The following is a 21472-nucleotide window of genomic DNA, read 5'->3' on the forward strand; positions in this document are numbered from 1 at the left end:
ATCATGAAGGGATTCTGCTGTCTTTACTATACAGGCAATAAAATCTTGGTAGAAACTTTCAATCGATTTTTTTACTCAGATAATCCTTCAAGATTCTGCAGATGGTATAGGAAATTAGCGAGTAATCACACAGTTCAGCTCTTTTATCACTGCAAAAATCTTCGACTATTTTTGTCTCATTCTCATGTGCAGCTAGAAAAAAGACACACAGTTTACTTTTTTGCTCATATCTAATGCATATTTTGATACTGAGGTTTATGATAAATGAGTTAATTTAATTTGTCTTTGCAGAATGGTCTTGAAGGAATTGTGTCAATACATCTAACTGCTTCTGTGTTCATCTATACTGGACCTGCCACACACAAATTCACAGCAGTGCCCACACAACAGGTAAGAACCATATGGGTAAATAATCCCATATCACTTTAGTCATAATATATTGTTGTTGCACATCTCCTCTTATTCAACAATACGTTATTAGTGCTTTATTTTTATGAAAGTGTATTGCTGTGCCATCCATTACAATAGCATTTATAAAGATACAAAAAGATTAAGTAGAGTTTATTCAACTACCCTGATATTAATGCCGTATATTACTTTATCAGTATGAGTAACATTGTACAACATATTACTGGAAATCAGGTATATTTATTACCACTCACCCACTTGTTAAGAGCCTCAACTACTGTTCTTTTACATGATTTTATACATCTTAAATGGAAGTATCTCCTTTGTACAAAGATATATTGTCATCTGTATGTCAACAGGTATATGTAAGAGACTGTAGGCTAAAAGAGCATTCATTTGTAATAATCGCCTAAGAGACTCACTACCATGTTATGAATTTGTTTGGTTACCACACTGTTTTCCAGAAATATCTATATCTTTTTCAGCTTTTCTCACATGTAACATATTGGCCAAGTCTTTCTAACACGTTATTTTGAGACATACAATTCCATTTGATTTTATCTAAAACATGTCTGCAAAAAATTAATTTCTGTGGTATTCTACCGTGCATGTAATAAAATTCTATTTTGTTTCTTAGAATATATATCCTTGATGGAACTATGCTTTTTCATTTACACTCGATATGGAATTTATTATTATAAATCATATATTTCTTTATTAAAATTATGTAGCTGTAATGCTGTAAAAGCAAAGTAAAAACGAATTAAGGACAATGTTGTTTACATACTACATCTGAAGTCCCAATGCAGTTATTTGATATAGGAGTAGCTTGTTGGTGCCTGTGCCTGTACAAAGGTCTGTTTACATCATATCTACATAGACAGATTGTAGCGTGTGGTCAGGAGAGTTGTGCAGATTTGAAATGTGCACAAACATGGAAGTTGGAATTGTATGTGTGAAAAAAATCCCTCAAAGATGTGAACATCAACGACATCTGTGTAGACATGTGTAATGTGTGGTCAGTACATCACCACAAATCTGATGTTTGAAATATGTTGGTGTCAGCTGTTTGTTCAGTCTTGTGTTTCTCGTCTGTGTGCACATAGTCAATTTTAAAAAGGCTGATACACATGAGTGCTGAAAAAAATATATTGCTGAATTTATTTAAATATATAGCAGTCACACATATTTTTCGAAAATTAAGACCGAGGAATACAGGATTTGAGCTAAGAGGGAAGTTGGCTACAAGCATAGATAGAGAACTTACAAGTGGTGGAACCTATGTCAAACAGGAAAATGACAACAGAAAAAAATTCGCTGCAGACTGTTTACCACAAACAGATGAGCAAAGTAGCGAAATCTATTCGATCTGGCACTTGGGACGTCGAAAAATAGAAGCCAACTTTGTGGCCTTCTAACCTTCTCTGCTTTCTGAATGATTCCAACAAAGATTGATCATATGAAATATAGTTTAAGGTTTAACTTGTAGATAACAGTAACTATTGCTTGTCACTTGCAACTGTATGCACTTATGTGTGAGACAAAAAGCATACAGGCAATAACTGAGGGAGATGCCAGCAGATATTGCCACAGAGCTTTTACTCAAGCCCTATTGTAGTTGCTACAGATAAAAACCATTTCATCAAACTGAGAGCTCATTAGTTTGTGGATAACTGAACCAAAATTCTAGCTCTACCAGTTTTTCAGTTATAAATACGTCTCACTATGTTGATCTGGTAAATGCACTCCAAGCATACGTTCACTCAGTATTGTCCTACACCATAAACCCACATGACTCTGTAGCAAAAAAAGTAACCCTATTTATTCTAGAGAAAAGTGCACTCAGAATCTTGTGTTAAGCCGATAATGGAAGATATTGCAGGGACATAGGTATTCTTACACTTTATTTATTTCCTAAAGTAATGTATGGTTCAGAACAAGAGCGAATTAAAAATGCACTGTAGAATTCACTGCCTCAATATTCGAATTAGAACTTTCGAGATGGATTATGAATCAAAATCTGGAGTTCAGAATGAAGTTTTATATTCTAGTGCAAAAGTCTGTAAGAGATTGCTGGTAGACTTCAGGTAGGGAATTAAAAGTCCCATCTTTGAAACAAACTAAACTACAGCTCATTGGCCATGCCTACAATTTCTAAGAATATACAGAGTTTCAAACACATATAAAACTGTAAAAGTATAGTCGCTAACTAATCAGAACTGGTATATTACAGAACTGCGCTCTTTTAGTTGCATTCATGAAATCCTCTTTCATGGCAGCCTTAATAGCTTAGCATGTATTAAGTGTGAATTCAGTCAATACTTGTTTCGAAATTGCAGCAGAAATTTCTAGATCGTTGTAGCTTCTTCCTGTTGCCAGGAATCATGATGTCGTTTCCAGCCATGTACGTGGAGAACTTGCTTTACTCATAGAAGTACTTTACCATATTACCAGACGAGTTTCGAGCATCAAACGATAATTACATATACACTGCTGGAAAAAAATAGAACACATGGAAAGACAACATCGATTTTGATCTCATGACACCATACACCATCTGTGGGATAGTAGGTGTACTTATAATGGTTTCTACATCATCAACCAACAGATAGCCTAGTAGCATAGCAACCAGTGCACCATCTGTGTCTACCTTGTAATGGGGAACACTCACAGCCAAAAGGCACAGTGTGGTGCAAACGGACAGAGAAAGCAGACAACCATGCAACAGAGACACTCTTGTGCTTCTGAAAGCCAAATGAGAGGGTTTGAAAGGAATCAAATTTTGGTATTCCACGTGGCGAGGCAGTCCTTTCGCAGAACTGCTATACAACTTGGATGTGCTGCGTCAGTGGTAAAACAGTGCTGGCGTCAGAGGTGATGTAAACATTCTCGTACCCATAGATGAGGTTCTGGACGTCCATGCAGCACAGACGCCCGCCAATATCGTCGTATTGTAAGGCAGTGGTAGATTGTACAGCTACCACCGTACAGATAAGAGGCCTTGTAAGCCCAAGTGTGTCAACATGAACTGTTTCGAACTGCTCATTAGCAGTGGGACTATAGGCATGCACACCTCTAGCGCTTCTTCCACTCCCACCTCAGCACCACTGGTGTTGTCAGAGAATCACGGGGAAGATGGAATGGCATGCTGCGGTCTTCAACAATGAAAGCAGATTCTGTCTGCATGCAAGTAATGGTCATTTGCATGAATGACGTAGACCTGATGAGTGCTGTCTCGTAGAGTGCATTTATCCAAGACACACTGGTCCCAATCCAGTCCTTGCTGTCTGTACTATGATAAGCTAGAACCTTTCTTCCACTTTGGTGTTTCTATAGGGGAAGCTAACGAGTGCTCGGTACATGCAGAATGTTTTAGATCAATCCTTTTGCCGTTTTTGCAATCGTAAGATGATGCGATGTTCCAACATAATAATGCTCACCCACAAACTGTCCGTGCAACTCAACATGTCCTGCAAGATGTACAGCAACTTCCCTGGCCAGCATGTTCTCTGGAGTTGTGAGGTATGATGGGTCGAGAAGTGACTTATGTGGCTCGTCTACCAACAACTGTTACAGAACTATGTGAACAGGTCGAGCAGGTATGGAATAACGTATTGGAGGACAGTATACACCATCTCTACAAGCGAATAGATGCCAGAGTCAGCGACTGCATGACTGCCTGTGGAGGCTTCATCATGTACTAGTATGGGTGTCGCAGCATGGGTCGATACTTAGTATCTCAGAACTGCTTGTGCTATTGATCTATGAATTAATCCATATGCAATGTTGCAACAATCAGACTAAAGTGAATTGGAAATCGATAAAAGGGTGTACTAATTTTTTTCTGGCAGTGTATTTTTGTTTTTGTATTATAAAGGATAATTATGTATATGTTTTGAAATAGATCCTCTAAGAAATACGCCTGTTGTCAGGTGTGTTGTGCGACCTGCAAAGTAAATTAATGTGTAAAAAACTGCCTTGTCCTAACTGTCTAGACCATTTTGATCAATCTTTCTATTTCTTCAATTTTGTTTGCATTTTTAGCAATATGTGTTGCAAACTCACTTCATTACCTGTTTCTGAGTAAATGAATTCATCTTCAAGGTTATGAGAGTGTAGTCGCTTGCAGTACTATCTCCAAATGTTAGGTAGTGCTCAAATATGGACGCTGATTTGCTAGCCATTCCACCTTATATGGGTCACTACTTCTTTTTGGAATGCAGCTGTCTCTTGAAAGAGACAAATACATAGAAAGAAACGTCTCTTATCATTTAACTACAATATAGCAGGTCAGCAACTGGAAGCAGCTAATTCCATAAATTATCTGGTAGTACGCATTAGGAGCGATTTAAAATGGAATGATCATATAAAGTTGATTGTCGGTAAAGCAGATGCCAGACTGCGATTCATTGGAAGAATCCTAAGGAAATACAATCTGAAAACAAAGGAAGCAGGTTACATTATGCTTGTTCGCCGACTGCTTGAATACTGCTCAGCAGTGTGGGATCCGTACCAGATAGGGTTGATAGAAGAGATAGAGAAAATCCAACGTAGAGCAGCACACTTCGTTACTGGATCATTTAGTAATTGCAAAAGCGTTACGGAGATGATAGATAAACTCCAGTGGAAGAGTCTGCAGGAGAGACGCTCAGTACCTCGGTAAGGGCTTTTGTTGAAGTTTCGAGAACATACCTTCACCGAGGACTCAAGCAGTATATTGCTCCCTCCTACGTATATCTCGCGAAGAGACCATGAGGGTAAAATCAGAGAGATTAGAGCCCACACAGAGGCATACCGACAATCCTTCTTTCCATGAACAATACGAGACTGGAATAGAAGGGAGAACCGAAAGAGGTACTCAAGGTACCCCCCGCCACACATCGTCAGGTGGCTTGCGGAGTATGGATGCAGATGTATATGTAGAAATATCACATTCATGACATGCTCAGCTTACTCAGAAATGACAATGTTGGTGATCCCAAACTGGTTTCGTCGTATTTCGTTGTTTTCATAATATAACTTGCATATTATGACAATATGCCATTTTAAGACTGGCTTATTGGAGATTCATCATAAACACATCACCCTTAGTATGATTTCCTATAATTTAAATGTCAGTTAATAATGCATCAGTGGATAAATGCCTTCCAGAGACCCTAAGTTGAATTACAACATCGCTGAGAGTTGCATGTCTTTTCTGCGGTATTGTTGTTAACACTTTCGGGATGGAGCGCGTTTCCCCAAAGCGGAGCAATTCGGTGGCACTGTGTGGGTTCTGTATCCCTTAGATTTCTTTCATCGCTTACAAAATCTACAGTTTTTCACTTATTGGTGTAAATTTTTTTGTAATGAAGCTTAAAACACGCTATTTACTTGCCAGTAATAATTTCATTATTCCATATCGCGCACTTTTTGACTTGGCGGTGGTGTTAAAATAGAAAAATGAAAAAGTTGATTTTTTGTTACTTTTTTAGTTGAGAGGTGAAACATTGAATTTGCCATATTAAAATTAGGTGTATCTTATTCTTTAAAGTTTTAGCTTTAAAATGACATATAAAATACAATTTTATCTCTTATGGGACGTGCATGGGAAGAAAAATAAAAAGTCCATTTTGAAGGATGAAAAATTTAATTTATGTCAATAAACTACAAAATTTCATAAAATTGACTTAAAACAAACTTTACAACTTTGGCATATCGATTTTTCGGTAAGCAACCATATTTTACAAGTCCTTTTGGTACTTTGCTAGTTTGTGATACCTGTTGAAGCACTCAGGCACATGAAGGGAAGGGTTGGACGGACAAGTTTTGCAAAAAAAGGGGGATCGTTTTCGCCCTCCTTGGTTGGAGCGATCACTGCGAACGACACAGTCACCATGTTTTCCGATGTCTATTCACGTGATAGCATGGTACAGGCTGTCCATCCTGTTTGGTCACCATGCTCAGAACGTGGCCTCTTCCTTGATGGGTTAATTGAGCCCTGACGTCGCCCACGAGCACCTTCACGAGACTCTTCCGAAACTGAAAATGACTCTTTGGTGTCTCTCCTCTTTTCTTTGCTATTATGACATATAACAAGAAAGTGGTGACGACCCCCGTCTGAAATTAGCCAGAACAATTACCCTTTTGTCAGGATGCGCCCTGTCCTGTGTAGATCATCCAAGCCAGTCCCTAGATACAGTGCTGGGAGTGTGACACAACAATCAGGCCACATATATGGGCCTTGTGTCCCATAGTGACTGCCGCATCAGGCCATGTATACGGACCTCGCATCCTGAAAGGGTTAAGGCTGGTCCACACACATCGATCTGCCTGACAGACATCTGCCCAAATAGTGGGACATGGAATAAATCACTGCAAATGTGGTGGGTTCACATGTTACAAACTCCACTTTACTGCTGACAGCCACCTGTCGGTCTAGAAAAGACATTTCAGTGGAAAGTGACTAAGGTGTTGCGTAATTATTTGTGGATGTGTATGGAAAAATTTAACTATATGTTAACACTCATAACCCCTTGTATAATATGGAAAAATACTTGTATGAGGAGAGCAATTACTGCCCATGAGCAGCTGATGCTGATGTTAATATTTCTGGTAAAAGGAGGATGCTACAAGAAGCTAGAATTCTCTATTACAGTTTTGAAACAACATGGGAAGTTATTTACAATGTCCTGAAGCAAGATTTAATAATGATGAATTCTGTAATATACCAATTCTGACAAATTATAGATAATATCTTAACAGTTTTAGACATGTTTGCAATCTAATCTGTTCTTAGAAGATGTAAGTAAAAATAGTTTAGTTCATTTCTGTGTCAGGATTTTAATTCACTGTCTGACGTCTACCAACAACCTATTGTAGAAATCCACACCAGAATATAAATCTACATTCTGATCTCATGAGAGACAGGGACTCATAGTCTATCTCGAAAGTTTTACTTCTAGTATTGTGGTATTGATTTTTATAGTTCACATCTAAATCACTCTTGTAATGAACGATATAGTATTTTAGGAAATAAAGCAAGTGTAGAATACCTATATCCCCAAAAACAGTTCTGCAAGATCTTTCATTATCAGCTTAACACAAGATTCTGGATGCACTTTTCTTTATAATAAATAGGGCCTGCTTTTGTTTGCTACACTGTCATGTACAATTATGCTGTAGGACAGAGGTGAGTGAAAATACTCTATCAATCCCTTTACTGGGTCAACATAATGAGACAGATTGCTAACTACAAAGCAAGCAGAACTAGAATTTCTGTCCAGTTATCCATGTACTAATGACACATCAGTTTGATGAAATGTTTTCTATCGGTAACATACACAAGTGGGCTTGAGTAAAACTTTGAGTCAATATCTGCAGCCATTTCCCTCAATTATTATGTATATGCTTTTTATCTTACAGATAAGCGAACACAGTTTCAAAAGACAATAGTTAGTATTAACTATAAGATAAATCTAAAGCTGTGTTTCAGATCATCCATCGTCATTGGAAGTCCTCAGAATAGTTTGTCAGCAAACTCATGAGTAAATAGCGGTTTTGGTAGGGAAGTGGCGCTCCCAGGACAGACCCTCCTTGTGCAATAATGGCATACCCAAAATCAGTTGCCTGTTTCCTGTCTGAAAGTGTTGTTGTGCGATTTTAGTTGCTAGAGTAAGTCAGTTCAGTTTGAATATTTTGTGATACTCATAGTTATTCAGAAGCGATGGATATGCATACTAGATAGCGAGAAACTGTGCATAATACAAATAGAGGTATTTTCGAAGTAGAGAGCATTCATTCGTCAATGTAATAACAGCATGTATTGAAGAATTGAATCAAAAAGAGGTGTTGGTTAACGTTGCGAGTCCCAACCAAAGGCCTGAATTTTATATAAAAGTCACGAAAGTATGTATCAGAAAGAAAAATGAAAATAAACCACATAGCTTACTTGAATCGCCTAGAATGAGCACTAACACTTTTAGGAGGAAGCGCATCGTTAAAGGCAGCTATAAAATATCGGTAATTCGGGAAACGATGGAGGACTTTTATATCAGCCAAATAAACAAGAAAATCAATAGCGCCAGCATTACACAAATTACTTATTCCAATAAAACAAAAAATCCATTTTCCATGGTAGAAAGTTGTTTCGCACAAGACACTGCATAAAATGGGATTTCTCACAAAGAAATCTGCAACTAAAAGAAAGATTCTGGTAGAAATAACTGATGTAATTGACTGGCTATTCAGATACCTGATATAAGTAAGGAAATTAAAAGAGCAGAAACTTCTTTTATATCGACGAAACTGGATAACAATATTATCTTTAGAAAATGTTGTATGGCTCCTGGCATTGATGATATAATGGACAGTATTAGTGGAAGCAATAGGATTATCGTAGTGAATATTCAATCTAATGCTGGCTTTATTCATTAGTCTGCATCAATGTTATTCCCTTCAAAATATTCACCATTCACTTATGCCAGAGCTTTTTCCAAATTCCGTAACACTTCTGGAACTTCGTTGGGACAGCTTATCTTTAGAAAATGTTGTATGGCTCCTGGCATTGATGATATAATGGACAGTATTAGTGGAAGCAATAGGATTATCGTAGTGAATATTCAATCTAATGCTGGCTTTATTCATTAGTCTGCATCAATGTTATTCCCTTCAAAATATTCACCATTCACTTATGCCAGAGCTTTTTCCAAATTCCGTAACACTTCTGGAACTTCGTTGGGACAGCTTATCTTTAGAAAATGTTGTATGGCTCCTGGCATTGATGATATAATGGACAGTATTAGTGGAAGCAATAGGATTATCGTAGTGAATATTCAATCTAATGCTGGCTTTATTCATTAGTCTGCATCAATGTTATTCCCTTCAAAATATTCACCATTCACTTATGCCAGAGCTTTTTCCAAATTCCGTAACACTTCTGGAACTTCGTTGGGACAGCTTTAGTCCTCTCAGTGATGTGTATTTAATCTCATTTATGCTGTAAAAGACTGCCATTTACAGTTTTCTTTATTTTTGGGAACAAATAAAAGTGACATAAACCGAATATTCAAGGAAGAGATTAGTGTTTTAACATTCCATCGATAATGAGGTCCTTAGTGACACAGCACAAGCTCGGATTAGGTAACGATGGGGAAGAAAAGCGACCGTGCCCTTCCGAAGGAACCATCCTGGCATTTGCCTTAAGCGATTTAGGGAAATCACGGAAAACCTAAATCAGGATGATCGGATGCGGATTTGAACCGTCGTCCTCCCGAGTGCAAGTCCAGTGTCCTCATCACTGTGTTACCCTGCTTGGTCCGAATATGGGAGCTAGGGCATCATTACAATATTGTCTTTGGGCAAAAATTTACGAATATGCAACGAAATGTGATGAAGTGCAATATTATGGTGCAAGAACCACGAATTTCTCCGCCACATATCCAGACTTTTCTTAACAGATAGTTTCGTGCACAAGATGTCGAACTTGTAAGTAGTACTCCTTATTGTTCGTTTCATGGTCGCACTTGTCGAGCTTTTTTTCGGATTGGTGATCCAGTTTGCTTCCTCTGGGACGACTGAGCCTCAGATTTAATGTTATACCCGCAACTTATGTTTTGTCACTTATTATGATTCCCTTCTATAGTTCTTTATCGCTATTAACTTCATCAAATAATCCCAAGCAATATGCATTCGCCACTATTTTTATTCAATTCAACAACTTTGTAACAGATTTACCTGAAATAATTCCATTGCATATGCCAACTGATATGCCACCCTCATCACCGACATCTCTGCTTGCGATTTGGCTATCGTTCACAGTCATTTGATGTGCTGGGGAATCAGGACCCTTGTCTTCTTCAGTGTCCTCACAGCCATCTTTGAAACGCTTATACTACTTGTAAAGCCTTATTTTACTCATAGCAGGCTCACCAAAAGCAATGTTCAACACTTATAAATTTCTGATGTCTTTATCCCATTCTTATAACAGAATTTAATATAAAGTCTCTAAGCCATTTTTATACAAAATAAATAATCCCTGATACTTCCAAAACACCTGTAACCTTTTTGACACCTGATAACTTACTAAATAGCCTATATATCTAAAGTTATACAGATACCTTTCAGGTGTGGTTAAAACCATGACAAAAAAGTGGTGTGAATCGGACTAGTACAAAACGCAAAATTACAACTTCCTCCTTAGTTTTTAAACATTCTTCGTTTAGCAAGAATTGTTGCATCTCAGTGAAGCCATTCAAAGAAAACTTCTACCTCTTAGTAGCAAGAATAAGCTTTAAATTCAACAGAATAATTTAACTATACGGTTTTCAAAATTCTGTTGGAATATAACCACTGTTTTAGGAAATACTAGATAAAGATGCACTCTAGTGAACAGGCATTTAGTTCTCTATTTGTTGTAGATATATACATCCTGACTTCCTACTTATATCAATATAATTTACTCTCTAACATTGTGTTTCAAAAGCATGTAATCATCTTTTATATTCTGTGTGGTGCACTTTATATAAAAGGAAATGTTCCTCAAATGTATGTGTATCTGTACACTTCGTTGCCACAGATTTAAAGCCCATGTACCATGGGAGGGCAGGTACAACTTTGTGAAACAACCGATAGAAGGCAGAGTGGGGACTTTTTCGCTCACTCATGAGCTTACAGATAGATTATACACCCATTTTAAAATGCACTATGCACCTGCAGACGAGAAACACTAGAGAGATGAAACAGCTGACTAAAACTCATTTTGCGATCCAGATTTGCGGCGATATCCTATTTGTACACATACAGTTTGCTGTGCAGATGTGGTTGGTGCCCACAGCTTTGAGCAATTTTGCTCAAACCTCTAACTCCAACTCCCAGGATTGGACACATTTCATATCTGCGCAAATCTCCTGTTCACATGCAACAATCTGTCTGCACAGAAGTGATGTGTGCAAATATTTGTGCAGACAGATCTTTGCATGTGGACAGGCCTTTAGAGACTGATCATGACAGTAAATGCTACTAGACTTTTTTTCATCTCCTCATTTGTAACAAATTCTTGGACTTCCTTATTAACGTAATATATGTTTGTTCCGCAGTATTCGATGTTATTTATATATAAGAGTGTCCTCTGTCAGGAATAAGTTTCTTTGATTTTACGATTTCCGTCTGATCAAAAAACAAGTTAGTTGTGTGTTGGGAAGTCAGTGAATGTGAAAATGACAACCTAATTGAGATGGCATACTGATCTGTAGCGTACCCCAAAGCCTAGTTTGCACTGGGAGGTGACTGTTTGTAAGTCTCCAAAACAGAATCGAAGGCTTCAGTTAACTGCATTTATTTTTTTAGTGTTGGAAAATAACAAATATAAGAGACAGTTAAATGAAAACGAGGCAGATGGAAGACAGTGATTAAACTGCTTACTATTTCAAAAGTAATCACCATAACTGTTAATATATTTATCTCACTTTGAGAGCAGATGGTCATTATCTTTACGGAAAAATGTTTGTGGTTTGCCATGGAACCACAATTTTAACCAGGTGTTCACCCCTTTGCCCAAATAAATTGATAGCCATGAATGTCTTCCTTCAGCTCTCCAAAAACATGGAAATCGCACTGAAAGAAATCTTCACTGTATGGAGGATGTGTAAGGGGTCCTGGCGAAAATTTTGCAGTGTAGGCGAAACAACCTTGGCAACAAGTGGGCAGGCATTATCCTGCAACAGAACGAGATAACTGTCAACATTCCTAAGTGTTTCGACTTGTTGGTTCACTTTAATTTTTGCCATGTGCCCACCTAGAGCTCTGCATTAATTGTGGCGCTGTTTTTCAGTCAATGAGCAGAGGCGCTTGTAGTCAAGGAAAAAGATCATCATGCTTTTCCTGGAGCAGGTTTACCTGTTGTTTCTACTGCGCTGGGAAATATGGAAGTAACATAAAAAAACCACAATTTCTCAGTTGATGTCATACTATTACTACATGCTAGCTGATTGGAGTGCCAGCATAGTTTCAGCTGCCAAAAAAAAAAAAAGGTTCAAATGGCTGTGAGTACTATGGGACTTAACATCTATGGTCATCAGTCCCCTAGAACTTAGAACTACTTAAACCTAACTAATCTAAGGACATCACACAACACCCAGTCATCATGAGGCAGAGAAAATCCCTGATCCCGCCGGGAATCGAACCCGTGAACCCGGGCGCGGTAAGCGAGAACGCTACCACATGACCACGAGCTGCGGACAGCTGTCAAAAGGCTGCATTTTTTTGCCCTATAGATTTTCGTAGATTGTTGCAAGTGGATGGGCTTTTACAGCGTCTTGCATATCACTTACACTCATGTTGCACTAGTTCACTGTTCGAGAAGTGCTTGATAAGTATATTGAGCTCAGTGATGTAGTGGTAAATCTCAGTGTGTTTGATCACGTTCTGTTTTCCCGAGCTGACACTGTAGTTGTTAAGTGACATGTCATAGCCACAGAATAGATGTAGTACAGAAAGAAAAGCAGAAGGCAGCTCCTTTGACTTATATGAAGTAAACCATTATGATTGATGGCATACTGAAACTGAGTAAATGTGAAATGATAACTGCTTACTACTACGGCTCAAAATGGATATCTTACAAAACAGAACTAATCTGACGAAATGACAACTTTTACAAAATGAAACGCTAACGAAAGAAGTTATGATAAACACCTACTTAAAAACAAGTCACATAAGGTTTTAAATTCATTACTGTTCACATGTTAAAGCTGTGAACTGCCACTGCTTTTAGCTTCGGATGACAATAATGCTACTTTGTTTTATAAATATTGGTTCTTTCCTTGCAAAAATTTAATTCTTACTTACTTTAATTACCTCTCAATTTTTCTTTTCTGATACTTTGAGCTGATAAACCAACTACACTTCTAACAGAAACAGCTGTTATGGGGCACACTGCAGGAGTTTTGGTGTTCATATCAGTGCCAGAATTTTCATTAATGTTTTCAGCTTGAAAGTAACACATAGGTATTATTTACATTTTTGTTTGAATGAACAGTAATTAATGGTTATTGACAGCCACCTGAAGTTAATTCAGAATAAATCGTCGAGCATGGATATCTAAAGTGGTTAGGGCAACTGCTTTGACAAGAGGGAACTCTGGCTTTGAGTCTCTGTCTGTCACAGATTTTTATGTCACTGATAGGTAGTATATCTATAATTAACAAAGCTGGCGCCAATATATTCACATTCAGTGAATTTATGTAGAATTAACGTAGGTATTATTTTAAATTAAGAGAGTGGGCTGCATTAAAATTTAATTTATACAAATATTTTAGCATTTTTCTCTACTCTGTCGTTCCTTAGTTGCTTCAAAACTCACGAAGGTATGTTCTGTCAAGGCAACTAATTGAAGGCAGTTTGTTTATTGCCATTCATGTTTTGCTTCTTTGACTTATGAAGCACCTTCAGTGGATGTCTTCTTCATTATTTTCTACCAGCAGTAAATACAATTATACGCTGCATCACAAATTTGAGAAACGAGCATCTACTTGCACAAACTATCAGCATCTGAGCTGTAAGCCTGATTGCATGTGGCGGCATGAGACAGTATGTACAAATAAAACAATTTAAATTCTAGTGAGATGTGGCTTTCTTCCTAACTTCAAAAAGCATTTCGATATATTAACGACATTTAGTACACAGCTATGTATTGCCTAAAATGAACCAAATGTAAAGTAGCTGGGCATTACATTGTTCACTGCAGACCCTTCTAATTTTATGCTGCAGAGTACTAGGACATTAAGTATCACAGTAACTGTGACCAGTATCGAGAACACAAACAGTTCTTGGTCGAGCTGTGATATGGAACTGTAAGATGCAAAGGAATACAATTTTTTGCTCCAATTTTTTTACCTAGAGTCGAATGAGAGGTATTATATACATTAGCAAAGAAATTCACAAATGTGGAGCAAGTCATTTTCAATTTCTTAAGGGAAAAGGAGAACCTCTGAAGAAAAACTAATTCTAGGGGGTGATGTAGCTTTGCTTCATTTACATCCAGTATTTTTTTTTTACGGTTTAGTGATCTTTTATTGTTTACAGCAAGAAAATCACAATGCTCATTTTCCTCAGGTACTATTATGAGTTGCTTCATGGGAACTGCTCATTACTTTCCTGTGTGGTCTTTTCTCTTACTACTGCTCATTATATACTTCTAACTTTCACAGTACATTGAACAGTAGTTTAGTTTTAGTTAAGCCCAATAGTAGAAATGTGCAGTTAATAAAGTAAACAAAATAAAAAACTCATTGTTTTTTCAGTCATACAACAGTGAAAAGAATCAAGCACAATGAGAAGCTCAAACTGGAAGGTATTAAAGATCTTAAAATATCAGAAGAGTCTTACAAAAGTACAATGAAAAATAATATTAGTGTATTGCATCAGCATATTAAGTGATTAAAAAACAAATGGATGAATTTCTTGTTTGTTTAGAAAATAAGAAACGGAGAATGCACTAGGTGTACAATGTCTGTCTGAACATCATATAGTCAGAGATATGGAAAAGGTAAATATAAGTGGGTGTGAGCTCTCAGCACATGTAAGCAGAGACAAAATGGAAAAAGGAAGAGTTGCCATGTATATTAAAAGTTATCATAGTGTGAAAAATTAAAAAAAAATTGGTAGAGAAACATATAGAAGCATGTAAGCTTAAACTACTTACTGGTAATTTTATACTTTTAATTATGTATCTGTGCCCATGGGGAAATTCCTAACTGTTTCAGACAGAGGGAAACAAATTATAATTTATGGGGATTTCAGTGTAGAGTCTCATAGGAAGAATGAGCTTGAAGTATTAGTAAATCCTTTCAATTTGACATCGGTTATTGATTTTCATACTCAGGTAATACAGGAAAGTAGCACACCAATAGAAAATATTTTCATAGTCCAAGATAAATTTAATCAAATACACATTAGCACTGTTAAGAATGGACTTTCTGACCATGATGCAGAGCTAATTACAGTACATGACATGGCTCCACACAGTAATGCAAAACATTGCTCCAAAGGGGTGTGTTCAAGTAATGATTTAACAATTGCAAATGTAGATTGCAGCAGTTACCTTATGTAATTAAAATATTATATTATTACATGATACTTATATGAGTATTTTTGTAAATAATTTTTTAAGAAGACAGTGAAATGTAATTGTAAGAAACCATGTAAAAACCATGGCTTTCTGAAGGAATAAATATCTTGCAACCATAAAACTATATCTAACAGCAAAAAAGAGTGATGACAAAGAAACAGTCAAATATTATAAAAACTTCTGTACTATTACTAAAGAGATAAAAGTGTCTAGCAACCAGAAAATGAAATGCATCTAACAGCAAGAAAGAGCAATGACACAGAAACAGCCAAATATTATAAAAACTACTGTATTATATTAGGAAAAGTTATTAAAAAATCCAGGAGTAAATTTTTATATCTGAGGTTAGCAACCCTGATAATAAAATTAACACAATTGTGAATATTGTTGAAAGGGAAACAGAGAGTCAAAGAGCACAGGAAGACTGTATTACCATCAAACTGAATGAAAATTTTATTAACATAGTCAGATGTTGAAAATATTTTTAATAATCATTTTTTAAGTGTTGTAGAGAAAATAGGATCCAGGTGTTCATTGCAAAAGTCAAATCTATATATGGAAGAGGCGAATCCCTGCAATTTGATAAAACTGAAATTCTACCACCTCTCTTTCTGAAGTTAGGAAAATAATAAACTCACTCAATAGTAAAAGAATGAATTGAACTGATGGCATCTCCAACAAAGTAATAATACCTTGTTCCCAACAGATATGTAGGATTCACAGATACATATGTAATTGCTCACTGAAACAGGGTATTTTTCCTGATAGATTGAAACATACTATTGTTATACCATTCCATAATAAAGAGGGGGGAGGGGTAGGTTTGATGCCAACAACTACCATCCAGTGCCACAGCTTTGTCCAAAATTATTGAAAAATCAATGCATTCACGTATTTGTAAAAATTATGTACTAATAGAATGCCAATTTGGTTTTCAGAGTCTTTTCAACAGAAAAAGCAGTATATGCTTTCACAGATAAAGCATTAAATACTCTGAATAACCGAACTACACCAATAGGGATTTCCTGTGATTTCTGAAAGGCTTTTGATTGTGTGAATCATGGAATTTTTCTAGATAAGTTTAGGTATTGTGACATGAGTGGGGCAGTGCCAAATGATTTAATTATATTTAATTGGAAGCATGCAGAAGGTTGAAATTAATAGTGTAGAAAGTCTGCAAAAATCAGCAGAGTGCTCTAACTAGGGAGGTATCAATTATGATGTCATACAGGGTTCAGTCTTGGGTCCCTAATTGTTCTCAATATACACTCCTGGAAATGGAAAAAAGAACACATTGACACCGGTGTGTCAGACCCACCATACTTGCTCCGGACACTCCGAGAGGGCTGTACAAGCAATGATCACACGCACGGCACAGCGGACACACCAGGAACCGCGGTGTTGGCCGTCGAATGGCGCTAGCTGCGCAGCATTTGTGCACCGCTGCCGTCAGTGTCAGCCAGTTTGCCATGGCATACGGAGCTCCATCGCAGTCTTTAACACTGGTAGCATGCCGCGACAGCGTGGACGTGAACTGTATGTGCAGTTGACGGACTTTGAGCGAGGGCGTATAGTGGGCATGCGGGAGGCCGGGTGGACGTACCGCCGAATTGCTCAACACGTGGGGCGTGAGGTCTCCACAGTACATCGATGTTGTCGCCAGTGGTCGGCGGAAGGTGCACGTGCCCGTCGACCTGGGACCGGACCGCAGCGACGCACGGATGCACGCCAAGACCGTAGGATCCTACGCAGTGCCATAGGGGACCGCACCACCACGTCCCAGCAAATTAGGGACACTGTTGCTCCTGGGGTATCGGCGAGGGCCATTCGCAACCGTCTCCATGAAGCTGGGCTATGGTCCCGCACACCGTTAGGCCGTCTTCCGCTCACGCCCCAACATCGTGCAGCCCGCCTCCAGTGGTGTCGCGACAGGCGTGAATGGAGGGACGAATGGAGACGTGTCGTCTTCAGCGATGAGAGTCGCTTCTGCCTTGGTGCCAATGATGGTCGTATGCATATTTGGCGCCGTGTAGGTGAGCGCCACAATCAGGACTGCATACGACTGAGGCACACAGGGCCAACACCCGGCATCATGGTGTGGGGAGCGATCTCCTACACTGGCCGTACACCACTGGTGATCGTCGAGGGGACACTGAATAGTGCACGGTACATCCAAACCATCATCGAACCCATCGTTCTACCATTCCTAGACCGGCAAGGGAACTTGCTGTTCCAACAGGACAATGCACGTCCGCATGTATCCTGTGCCACCCAATGTGCTCTAGAAGGTGTAAGTCAACTACCCTGGCCAGCAAGATCTCCGGATCTGTCCCCCATTGAGCATGTTTGGGACTAGATGAAGCGTCGTCTCACGCGGTCTGCACGTCCAGCACGAACGCTGGTCCAACTGAGGTGCCAGGTGGAAATGGCATGGCAAGCCGTTCCACAGGACTACATCCAGCATCTCTACGATCGTCTCCATGGGAGAATAGCAGCCTGCATTGCTGCGAAAGGTGGATATACACTGTACTAGTGCCGACATTGTGCATGCTCTGTTGCCTGTGTCTATGTGCCTGTGGTTCTGTCAGTGTGATCATGTGATGTATCTGACCCCAGGAATGTGTCAATAAAGTTTCCCCTTCCTGGGACAATGAATTCACGGTGTTCTTATTTCAATTTCCAGGAGCGTATATTAATGAATTGCCACCCTACACTCATGAAGACGCAAAGCTAGTTACTTTTACCAATAATAAAAGTAATGTAATCACAGCCAACAAACAAGAATTATCTGAGGAAATTGAAAATAATGTATTTCAGAAATTTATTAAGTGGTTCTCAGCAAATGGACTCTCATCAAATTTTTATATAACACAATATATACAGTTCTGTACAGTAAATAGCACAACACAATAGTAAATACAGAGTGAACAGAAGTCTGTAACAGAGGCAGAATATTCCAACTTTTTGGGTGTAAGCATTGATGAGAGATTGAACTGGAAGAAATGGATTGATGATCTGCTGAAATCTTTGAGTCCTGCTATTTATGCTATTAGGATTATTGCAAATTTTGGTGATAAACTTGTAAGCAAATTAGTTTACAATGCTTATGTTCATTCTCTGCTTTCGTACAACATTTTGGGGTAATTCATCACTAAGAAAAAAGTATTCATTGCACAAAAGTATGTAATCAGAATAATAGCTGGAGCTCTTTCAGACGCTTATTTAAGGAACTAGGGATATTCACAGTAGGTTTGTATATATATATATATATATATATATATATATATATATATATATATATATATATGTGTGTGTGTGTGTGTGTGTGTGTGTGTGTGTGTGTGTGTGTGTGTGTGTGTGTGTGTGTGTGTGTTTGTGTATGCATTCAGTTATGAAATTTGTTGCTAATAACCCATCCCAATTGAAAAGCAATAGCGATATGCAACACTAGGTGAAAGTCTGATTGTCCGTATTTTGGGTTAAATCTTACTTTTGCACAGAAAGGGGCGAATTATGCTGCCACAATAATGTTTGGTCACTAATCAAATAGCAGCAAAGTCTGACAGATAACTAACCAACATTTAAAAACAAATTAAAATAATTTCCGAATAACAACTCCTTCTACCCAATAGATGAATTTTTTGATACAAATCAGTCATCTTGCAACTTATTAAAAAACCTTGAATTATGGCATGCCAAGACCCTGTAGTTAAACTGACACGTTCTACGTCATTATGAAGTGTCACAATCATGATCTATGGACCAAGTATTAAGGCCTGTCCACACACAATGATCTGTCTGCGCAAATGTCTGCGCACATCACTTCTGCGCAGACAGATCGTTGCGTGTGGACAGAAGATTTGCACCAACCTGAGGTGTGTGCAAACCTGGAAGTTGGAGTTGGAGGTTTGAGCGAAACCTCTCAAATCTGTGGGTTCAAACCACATCTGCGCAGACAAGTTGGAGCGTGTGGACAAGAGATCGCCGCAAATCTGGCGCGAAACAGCTGTTTGCTCAGTCTAGTGTTTTTGCGCACAGGGCACTAAAATGGCTGATACTCTCAGTGTTCTCGAGAGTTTGTAAGTGAATTCATTGAAATATATAGAAACCACCCATGTTTGTGGAAGATTAAAAGTAAAGAATATAGTGACCGAGACAAAAAGACAGCAGCATACAATGCTGTAATTGAAAAATTGCGGGCAGTTGACGCCTCGGCAAACAGAGAAACGGTAATAAAAAAGTAAATTCGTTGCGAACTGTTTTGTATCCTGGAACAAAAGTTTGTAACAGTAGCGAACTGAAAATGCCTACTCAGAAACAAAGTAAACCATAGCTCATTGGCCATGTAGGTATATAATCTCTAATAATATAGGCCTAGTGTGTTTCAAACACGTCTACAACACCAAAAATATTATCTGTAACTTTACAGACTTAATTTACTTGACTTGCCTTCATGAACTCATCCTTCAGGACAGCGTAATTAGCTTCACATGTGTTGGGTATTATTTCACTCAACGCTTGTTTCGATATTGCAGTTGAAAATTCCAAATTCGTGTAGCTCCTTCTTGTTGCTAGGAATCTTAATGTTACCGCCAGCCGTTCAAGAGGATAAATTGCCCTTCTCATACAAGCATTTTTTTCTCGTAATATGAGGGGTTACAAGCTTTAAGAGATAATTATAAGTTTCGACATCCATCCGCAAATAATTTCGCCAGTCATTAAGTTCGCCCTGCAACTCTCGCAGTAAACTTACGTGTGAAAACTGCTTTCGCTTTAGCAGCCACTGTCTACACCATTTTGACCGCTTTCTCTGTTTTCTGCGGTTGGTCTGAATGTTTTTTGCAATACAAGTTGCGAACACAGACCAAAACAGAACTTCCTCCATTTCTATATTTCAAAATAACTGAATTAAATTTTTGACGTTTACGGGGAGCGTAGCCGCTTGCCACTGATATTTCTTTTCTACACCGACAGATGGCGGGCGAGTAGTAGATTGGGATTTGTGTCGTGTGAACACACCACATTTGTAGCGATTTTTTTCATGTACAGACATCTGTGCCGATTTCTGCGCAGACAGATCGTTGCATGAGGACCAGCCTTTAATCTAATGTACTCTAGTGTAATCCGTTGAAATAAGTAGTTCTCGTAACATGCAAAGATCAGCACATTCCTCAAACTGGGGAACTATCAAGAATGGGGTTCCACAAGGGTCAGTCTTGGGTCCTTTGTTGTTCTTATTATATATTAATGACTTGCCATTCTATATTCATGAAGAGGCAAAGTTAGTTCTCTTTGCTGATGATACAAGTATAGTAATCACACCTGAGAAACAAGAATTATCTGATGAAATTGTCAATACTGTCTTTCAGAAAATTACTAAGTGGTTCCTTGTAAACGGACTCTCACTGAATTTTGATAAGACACAGTACATACAGTTCCATACAGTGAATGGTATGATGCCATTAATAAATATATATCTTAATCAGAAGTGTATAGCTAAGGTAGAATATTCCAAATTTTTAGGAATGTCCATTGATGAGAGATTAAATTGGAAGAAACACATTGATGATCTGCTGAAACGTTTGAGTTCAGCTACTTATGCAATAAGGATCATTGCAAATTTTGGTGATAAACATCTTAGTAAATTAGCTTACTACGCCTATTTTCACTCATTGCTTTCATATGGCATCATATTTTGGGGTAATTCATCACTGAGGAATAAAGTATTTATTGCACAAAAGCGTGTAATCAGAATAATAGCTGGAGTCCACCCAAGATCATCCTGCAGACATTTATTTAAGGATCTAGGGATATTCACAGTAGCTTCTCAGTATATATACTCTCTTATGAATTTTGTTATTAACAACCAAACCCAATTCAAAAGTAATAGCAGTGTGCATAACTACAATACTAGGAGAAAGGACGATCTTCACTATTCAAGATTAAATCTAACTTTGGCAC

At 38.1% G+C, this 21472-nt stretch overlaps 1 protein-coding gene across 2 annotated transcripts in view; it reads left to right on the forward strand.

The window, feature by feature from the left end:
• The window catches only part of LOC126182476 (pantothenate kinase 3), a 164265-nt gene that overhangs the window by 72884 nt on the left and 69909 nt on the right, over positions 1-21472 (forward strand). For both annotated transcript variants that reach the window (XM_049924852.1, XM_049924857.1), the window contains exon 2: positions 292-390. The gene's annotated coding sequence lies outside the window, so the exon portion shown is untranslated. The remainder of the gene's footprint in view (positions 1-291; positions 391-21472) is intronic.

This window comes from Schistocerca cancellata, chromosome 1, assembly GCF_023864275.1.
Source record: "Schistocerca cancellata isolate TAMUIC-IGC-003103 chromosome 1, iqSchCanc2.1, whole genome shotgun sequence".
Taxonomy (NCBI): Eukaryota; Metazoa; Arthropoda; class Insecta; order Orthoptera; family Acrididae; genus Schistocerca; species Schistocerca cancellata.